The 7,296-nt window shown below is 49.3% G+C and overlaps 1 long non-coding RNA gene across 1 annotated transcript; it reads right to left on the minus strand.

Annotated features, from left to right (window-relative positions):
- Positions 1 to 418: 418 nt before the first annotated feature.
- On the minus strand, positions 419 to 4,235 carry LOC119087778. Its single transcript, XR_005091259.1, has 3 exons — positions 3,986 to 4,235; positions 2,656 to 2,769; positions 419 to 1,227 (listed from the first exon to the last, which is right to left on the minus strand). It is a non-coding gene; the product is annotated as an uncharacterized LOC119087778 (long non-coding RNA).
- Positions 4,236 to 7,296: the final 3,061 nt, after the last annotated feature.

Below are 7,296 nucleotides of genomic sequence, written 5' to 3' on the forward strand. Positions count from 1 at the left end.
TCCCATAAGGCAGCCACCAGTCACAGGTGGCTATTGAAAAAACTACTTAGAGCCGGGCGGTGATGGCGCACACTTAATCCCAGCACTCGGAAGGCAGAGCCAGGCGGATCTCTGTGATTCGAGCCAGCTGACTACAAGTGATCCAGAAAGCAAAAGCTACACAGAGAAACCCTGTCTCGAAAAAAAAAGAAAAAAAAGAAAAAACTACTTAGCATAAAGTTAGTAAGACTCAAAAAACAGGGTTTGACTTTTATTTAATTTCAGTGAAAATTTAAATGTCACATGTGGTTAGTGTGTACCATCTTGGACAACACAGTCACAACTTATGACAACGACGTTAAGAGTACTGAGGGAGCATATTGGTGAAATTATTAAGGCCACTTCATGTAGTTAAAAGGGAAATTTATTTAGTGGTGTAACTTACAAATGAAGGGATATGTAGGTTGTGGGTTCTGTGAAAGACGCAGCACAGTCCAGCGGTGTTCTCTGGAGCTCTCTCCTCAGTCCACCTCTAGCATCCATGATCCCAGAAGGAAGAGAGTCCGGCACATCCCGATCTCAGGTCTTCAGGGCCCTCCCTTGGCCCCGCCTTGTAGGCGTGATAGTTACGGAAGCCTCGATGGGGGTTGGAACTTCCAGACCAAAAGCTGGAATGGCTACCCACTACAGGAGCATTCTAGGCCCTCCTCCTTAGTCCACAAACAGGAGCTCCCCACCAGCCACAGCTGTGTTTGAGCAGAAGAGCAGACAAACTGAACTCAGCCCAATTTGTCTTCAGTTCACCAAATCCACACACCCTGATGCTCTTGTACAGGCCCAAAGGAGGGGCAGCTTTTGAATTCTTACAAAGGCATCGTTGGTCAACCAGTGGCCCTGTGAAGCTTCTTTCTGCATCTGTGGTCTGTTTGCTGATAGAGTCAGGTTTCCTCTTTGTTTCAGCGTCCCAGAGCTGCGGGGCCAGGTGAGTGTACCTGGGGTATGGCCCAGACTGGGTATCCTGGTGGCAGCTGTTAGCTGGTGATGGTGAAGGTAAGGTCCTTGGTCAGGTCTTGGTCAGGTTGTGGTACAGGCCATTTTTGCAGCTGTGCTCTCCCTTGGACTGCATCTGGGAGGGCGGGATAGAGGGCCGCTGCTCTAGCCATTGGTCAACAGGGTGGCCATTATTCAGCTTTCCTAGCGGTATGGCGTATATTAGTTTAATGCATAGTTGGCGTTTCCCAGTTGCTTCTAATCCAAAGAAAGGAAATCGAGTGATCAGACAGTGCTCCTTCAGAATCTCCCTGTCTCCCACCAAAAAGGACACAAGCACACTCTCTAGCCTTGAATGCAAAAGACGGTGGCAGATTCCTGAGCCAGCCTACCCATTCATGACACAGAGCTCTAAGACACAGTCACACTGTCATGGGCAAGAGGAGTACTGAATCTTAGAACCTCATCACACTTTGAGGAAACTTTCCTCCCAGGAAGTTTGGTGACTGCTCAGGCCAGGTAGGAGGCAGATGTGCCTGGATACCAGTTCTCCTGATGGCACCGAGTCCTATTTGTAAAAATCAAAGGTTGCAAACTGGAAGCCACTGGTGAAGCTGATGTTTTAAAAAAAATGTACCCTGTTTGCCCTCGAATGTTTAGACTTTGTTTTCAACCTTTCGATCCTTAAGAACAGAAGAATTCACTTGAAAACCCATGACAGCTATTATTTTTGAACTTGTGAATTCATGTGGTGCTAAGGGATTGAGGCGGAGCGGCTCCTGACGGTGCCACAAAAAGGGGTCAAAGTGAGCGCTGAGGGCCGCACACCATTCCAGGAGCTAAAAACACAAGGTAATACAAACAGCTTTCCGACTATCTGGTTCATAATTCACTGCGTATTATAAGAACTAAGAGTTCTCATTTCTAGGAGTCTAAATAAAATGGGGGATTTTGAGAGCCAGCTGAATTTGGCCTGTTTGTTTTACAGCTGAGCATTATGGGTTATCCCTAGGCTACACGAGTCAGCAGGGAAAAACTGTATTTGCCCACATGTGCATCCACTTACCCACAAGCATGCACACGTGTGTTTGTGCTTGTTTGTGCACACACACACACACACACACACACACACAGGGAGAAAGAAAGAGAGACAGAGAGAGACAGAGAGAGACAGAGAGAGCGCAATCAGCAGGAGCTGATTGGATCCCTTGGCTCCCAACCTGCAGGAGCAGCAGACCCACGTCACATTCCTCACATCTGTGGTGGTGCAAGCCAATCCCCAGGACTGTTTCTGTAGACTCCTGTGTATGGAAAAGGCTGATTTTCTGCACGAAAAGTATTGATGCCCAACTTGGCATGTGACAGGCATTCAATAAACATATTAATGAATGAATGAATGAGCGAATGAATGAATGAGTCAGCGAAGGAGCTCAAAATGGGGTCCATATCCACGGAAAGCGGAACTGGACCTTAGGCAGTGTCCCCTGAAGCCCGTGGTACCATCCTCTTTGCTCACAGCCAAGCAACCTGCCCCAACGGCTGCATCTTACTGCTCCTTGGACACTTCAGGGAAAGCCTGCGATTCAATTTTCACTTCCTCTTTTGTTAGAGCTCGCTTGCTTTCGGACTCCGCTAGGCGCCCCAGAGCTGTTCTCAGAAATGCTTCTGGCCTCCCTCTGCTCTTACCTGTTGTCCTCAAATGAGACAGATGCCCCTTCGATGTTGCTTCTCCTCGGGACAAGCTGTCCTCAGCAAAGCCCCTTGATCCCGTGGTAATTAGGTCCTGAGAAGGGAGGTACCCTGTGGGTATCAGACTGGTTCAGACATGTCTAGACCCAGCTTAAGCTACCTTGCCTGTCAATAAAGATGGGAGCACAGTGGAAAGAAATGAGACAAATACTTTCCAGGGTCTGGTGGAGCAGTGTGGGGGTCTAGCTTATCATTTCCAGGGCTACACTGACGAGGAGGCCATCCCAGCCTCGGTTACATCCTGAGATAGGACTGGCTGCTTTGATGCCCTCTGCAGACAGAAAGATCTCTCTTTCTGAACAACGGGCTAGAAATTGAGTGCAAACCTTTTTTTTTTTTTTATCAGTATTAAGAAAAATTAAATCTTGCAGTAGGCGGATAGTATATACCTATAGTTCCAGCAGGCTACCAGAGAGTCTGAGGCAGGAGGATCACTTGAGACTTGGGGTTCAAGACCAGCCTCAGGGACATAGTGAGAACCTCTTACATTCTTTAAAAATGTGTTTGAATTGTAGTGTGTGTGTGTGTGTGTGTGTGTGTGTGTGTGTGTGTGTGTACAATTATGGGAATCAGTTTGTTCTTCTACCAAGTGGTCTCTGGGCACTGAACTCAGGTCATCAGAGCCTTTACCCACCCAGCCGTCACGCTGGCCAGAAACCCATTTCTAAAATAAATTGTCTGAGCATGCAGTTTGGGACAGAGCGGGGAGACTTACAATTTACCATATGCCATAAGTTATAGTCATATCATATCTTTCCATCTATCTTTGAATGTCTTATGAAATTATTCCAACAGCCTTGAGAGGTCTTATTGTTTTCATTTACAAAAAGTGAGGCACAGAAAATGAATTCCAACCTAGGCTTTTCATTTTTTTTCTAAAGATAAAGATTTTTTTTGTGTATTTCATGGCCCGGCATCTAGTTTATATCCCAGGTAGTCCAGACTGTCATAGAACTATTAATAGTCATCCTCCTGCCTCAGCCTCCTGAGTGTTGGGTTTAAAGATATGTACCACCCTGTCTGACTTCAGCTCAGACTTATCTAACTGCATGTAGGCATGTCCACCCATAGTCCATGGCTCACAGGCTCCCCGTGATTGATAGCTAGGAATGTATCCCAACACAGCATCACACACTTGCTTAGCAACTTGATTGGCTCTCGAGGGTGAACGCTGTAGACGACAGTGGCATGCGTGTCTTTCCTTAGCCCTGCTCCTCTGAAGAAACTCTGGTGTTTCCCTTTCAGGCCCCCCTAGGCCTCCCCTTACCTGACGGCCTCTGCTGCTGTAGAACACTGAGCACTTGTGGGATTCTGCATTCCCACCATAGCTGCGCACTGCAGACTGCGCATCAAGTTACACTGGAAACTAGCACGTGAACATCCACTGTAAGTGCTCAGAACCCCCAAGAGATAGTCAGCACACGGCGGGTGCCATCTGACCCCAGCCTAATGCTCCGCCTGGAACTTCTGCAGGATCTAATTCTAAAGCCCCCCCCCTCAAGATCTCACTTGCTTTCTGGTTGTTCAGATGTGTACAGTAGCAGAACTTGAGACCTTAAGATCAGGAGGGTAGGAATGAGGAAGGAAATGACAATGTTCAGTGACTACTGCCCCCCCCCAGCTTGTCCTGTTCTTTCTAGATACAGCCCAGACCTCACATGGTTAGAGTGCAACCCTTGTCTGGTCAAATGTGGAAAGGTTCTATCCGCTACGTCTCTGTATGAAGGCTGGGATGCAGTAGGATTCCCCGGAAATTCACGTCTTTCTGTGTTGGGCTGGTTTGACATAAATCTCTCTTCCCAAAGCCACTGTATACACGGTCCCAGGTCCAGCCATAAAGAAGGTATCTTATTATGGCCCTCCACCCTTCCGAAGCTCTGTTCTCAATGCACTCCCGACTGACTCCATCAGATCTGTGTAACTGTTTCCTTCCCCCACCTTTTCTACTTCAAATCAAAGAACTCACCCTTGTCCTTACTTCTAAATTTACTCCCTTGAGGACAAAGCAAGGGTCAGCTCATTCTGACCTCCTTGTCCAAGCACTGGGACTCCTAGCTTCCAAAATCTGCACCCTTAGGGCTACCCAGCTCAAAGTGGTGAGAGAGAGAGAGAGAGAGAGAGAGAGAGAGAGAGAGAGAGAGAGAGGTTCATTTGATGTGGTGACTCTGTCATCCCTGCCTTTTCATAGTCCTGGCCCCACACCACTCTCCTGCTCACTCCCTCACCCTGCGTTTCCTTGGTTGAGCGTCCATGGATGGGTGCAAGCTAACCTTCCCAGCTTCACTTGAGGCTGAAGCAGGAGGGGAGGGTGGGGCATTACCTTTCTTTCTAAATTCCTGGCTGCTTAGGGTGGGCCAGGTCAGTGCGGCCTCAGGTCCCCAATAGAAAGAGAAAGGGAGAGCGAGCAGAGCTGTAAAGGCTGTTGTTACATGGTTTCCCTTCAGCCCCAGAAATAGAAAGCCAGACTTCCGACATGCACAGCTCCTGTGCAAACCACTAGACCACACTGCCAGATAAGAAAAATGTTACATTGTGTCATACTTCCTTCATGGGCTGCAGCTTCTGCAAATGGCCCTGTGTGTTAGAGAGCCTCACTGGGGAATGAGGATTTAGGGGGAAGAGAAGAAAGACAGCGGAGACTTGTCCTCTCTGGTATTTCTGGTATTACAAGCTCATGGTTAACCAGTAAAGGAAAGGGGAGCTCATGAACGAGCATGAGCGAGCTAACTTAATTATTTGCATGTATTAGAGAAGGAAACCAACTGGGCCCCCTGCAAACAGGGAATCTGCTAGCTTAGCCCTGTGTCCTTGGCATTTTCAGTACCCACATAGGTATTTATCAAGTACCTGCAGGGTGCCAGCTGCCACAGTAATACTGCAGACTTTGGGTGCAGAACAAGGTGGTGGCCCCAAGTCAGAATCACCTAGATTCCACCTCTGGGCTCAGTACCCCTGCACCACGGAAATAATTTCCCTTCATTCTTCTCCCAGAGCAGCCTCGGCAGGCTTCCGCGTTGTCAGCCGCCGTAGGAAGAGTGATGGCCTGGGTGTTGACAGGCTCCTAATTGGAAGGTAGGAGGTGCCGCCAGAGATCAGCTATAAAAGTTATCTTTGGATGGGGGTGGGCTGCTGACGCTTGGAAGAGACTTAGGGGTGAGGTGGGGTGAGCTGTCAGCCTGGGACACGGCCTGGCCTGGCAGACAGTTGATGCATGCAGGAGGAGGCAGCTGATAGACGGGGCCATTTCCAGGAATGGTAACAATAGTGTGCATGTCAGACTTCAGGAGCCAAAGTGTTCACAAGGGGCTGAGGTGCAGGGAAAGAGAGCCTGTAGTGGTCCTGAGGACTCGGGCCTGGGAGAGCTGTTGAAAAGAGCTTTGTGGCAAAGACAAGGAGAAAGAGCCTCGGGGGTCTCCCTCTAGTCAGTCAGTCAAAAGTCAGATGCTCCTGAGTGGCTTTTGTGCGCTTACAACTGTTCCAGGTCCTGAGGGGTTCAGAAGAAGAGCCAGGTGAGAAAGACTATAACATTTACTTCAGAGATGATCCAATCTATACACTGCAGTTATCGATGGTTAAGACGATGCCCGTGCATTATGTAACACTGGCCCTTGTGCAAGCGCCTTCCTGCTGTTGGCTCCTTTAAGCCTCTCAGCAGCCCCGCAACCCTGCGAAGTAGGTACTGTGGTCTCTGTTGTAGAAGGGAGGGTGATGTCGGCTCTGAGAGCCCGAGTCTTCTCACTAGGGCTGTGGGGCTCTGGAGCGGCTGAACCTATGTCTGTTCTGAAGTTCCTCAAACAGTTCTCTTTACTGAAAAGACAGAAGGCTTTATTGAGCAGTACGGAAAGGTGGTGCATGCTGTCTGGTGGTGCAGAGGAGGTGTTCCAAGGGCAGACCTTGGCAAAGAGTGAGAGATGTATAGGATTTTCAGAGATACTGGAGCGTTGGAAAGTACCTAACAGGGGAGAGAGAACAGTGTGGAACCAGGTCAGAGATCTGTCGGAGTACTCCAAAGCAGAGGCTCATCACCATTGTTGAAGGGCTGAGGATGTTGCCCAGTGGGTAGAGCACTTGCTTAGCATGAGCAAGGCCCTGGGTATGATGACACCCCTCCCCCCCCAGCATTACAAAAAGCAAATAAATAAAGCTGAAGACCCTGGGCCAGAGAGTGGAAAGTCTAAGTGAGGACGGGGCCATGCGGAGCTTGCTCGAGTCTGGCACTGCCCAGTGGATTGTCTCTGGTGATCCTCACAAAGCATACTTGGCATGGGAGGGCCTGGTACAAGGGTGAAGGCTCTGGGCCGGCAGATAGACAATCACGCCAACAGGCAGGTGAACCTTTCCACTATGTCTGTGGATATGCAACCCTTAAAGAGCAGCAGTGTTCAGAACGAAGGGGCCCCTCAGGCTGTGGGATGGGCTTTGCTGTCTGTCCACAAGGGCCTGTGGGTGTCCTGGCAGAGTGGGCAAGTGGCAGGGGCACCAGGTGCTAGGGTACCAGGGCCTCCTGAGAAGGAACAGGTGCGAAGCGGAGCAATTAGCCCAGAGGCGTCAGTGGGACAGACAGGCTGCATTTGATAG

The sequence above is a fragment of the Peromyscus leucopus genome, chromosome 4, assembly GCF_004664715.2.
Source record: "Peromyscus leucopus breed LL Stock chromosome 4, UCI_PerLeu_2.1, whole genome shotgun sequence".
NCBI lineage: Eukaryota > Metazoa > Chordata > Mammalia > Rodentia > Cricetidae > Peromyscus > Peromyscus leucopus.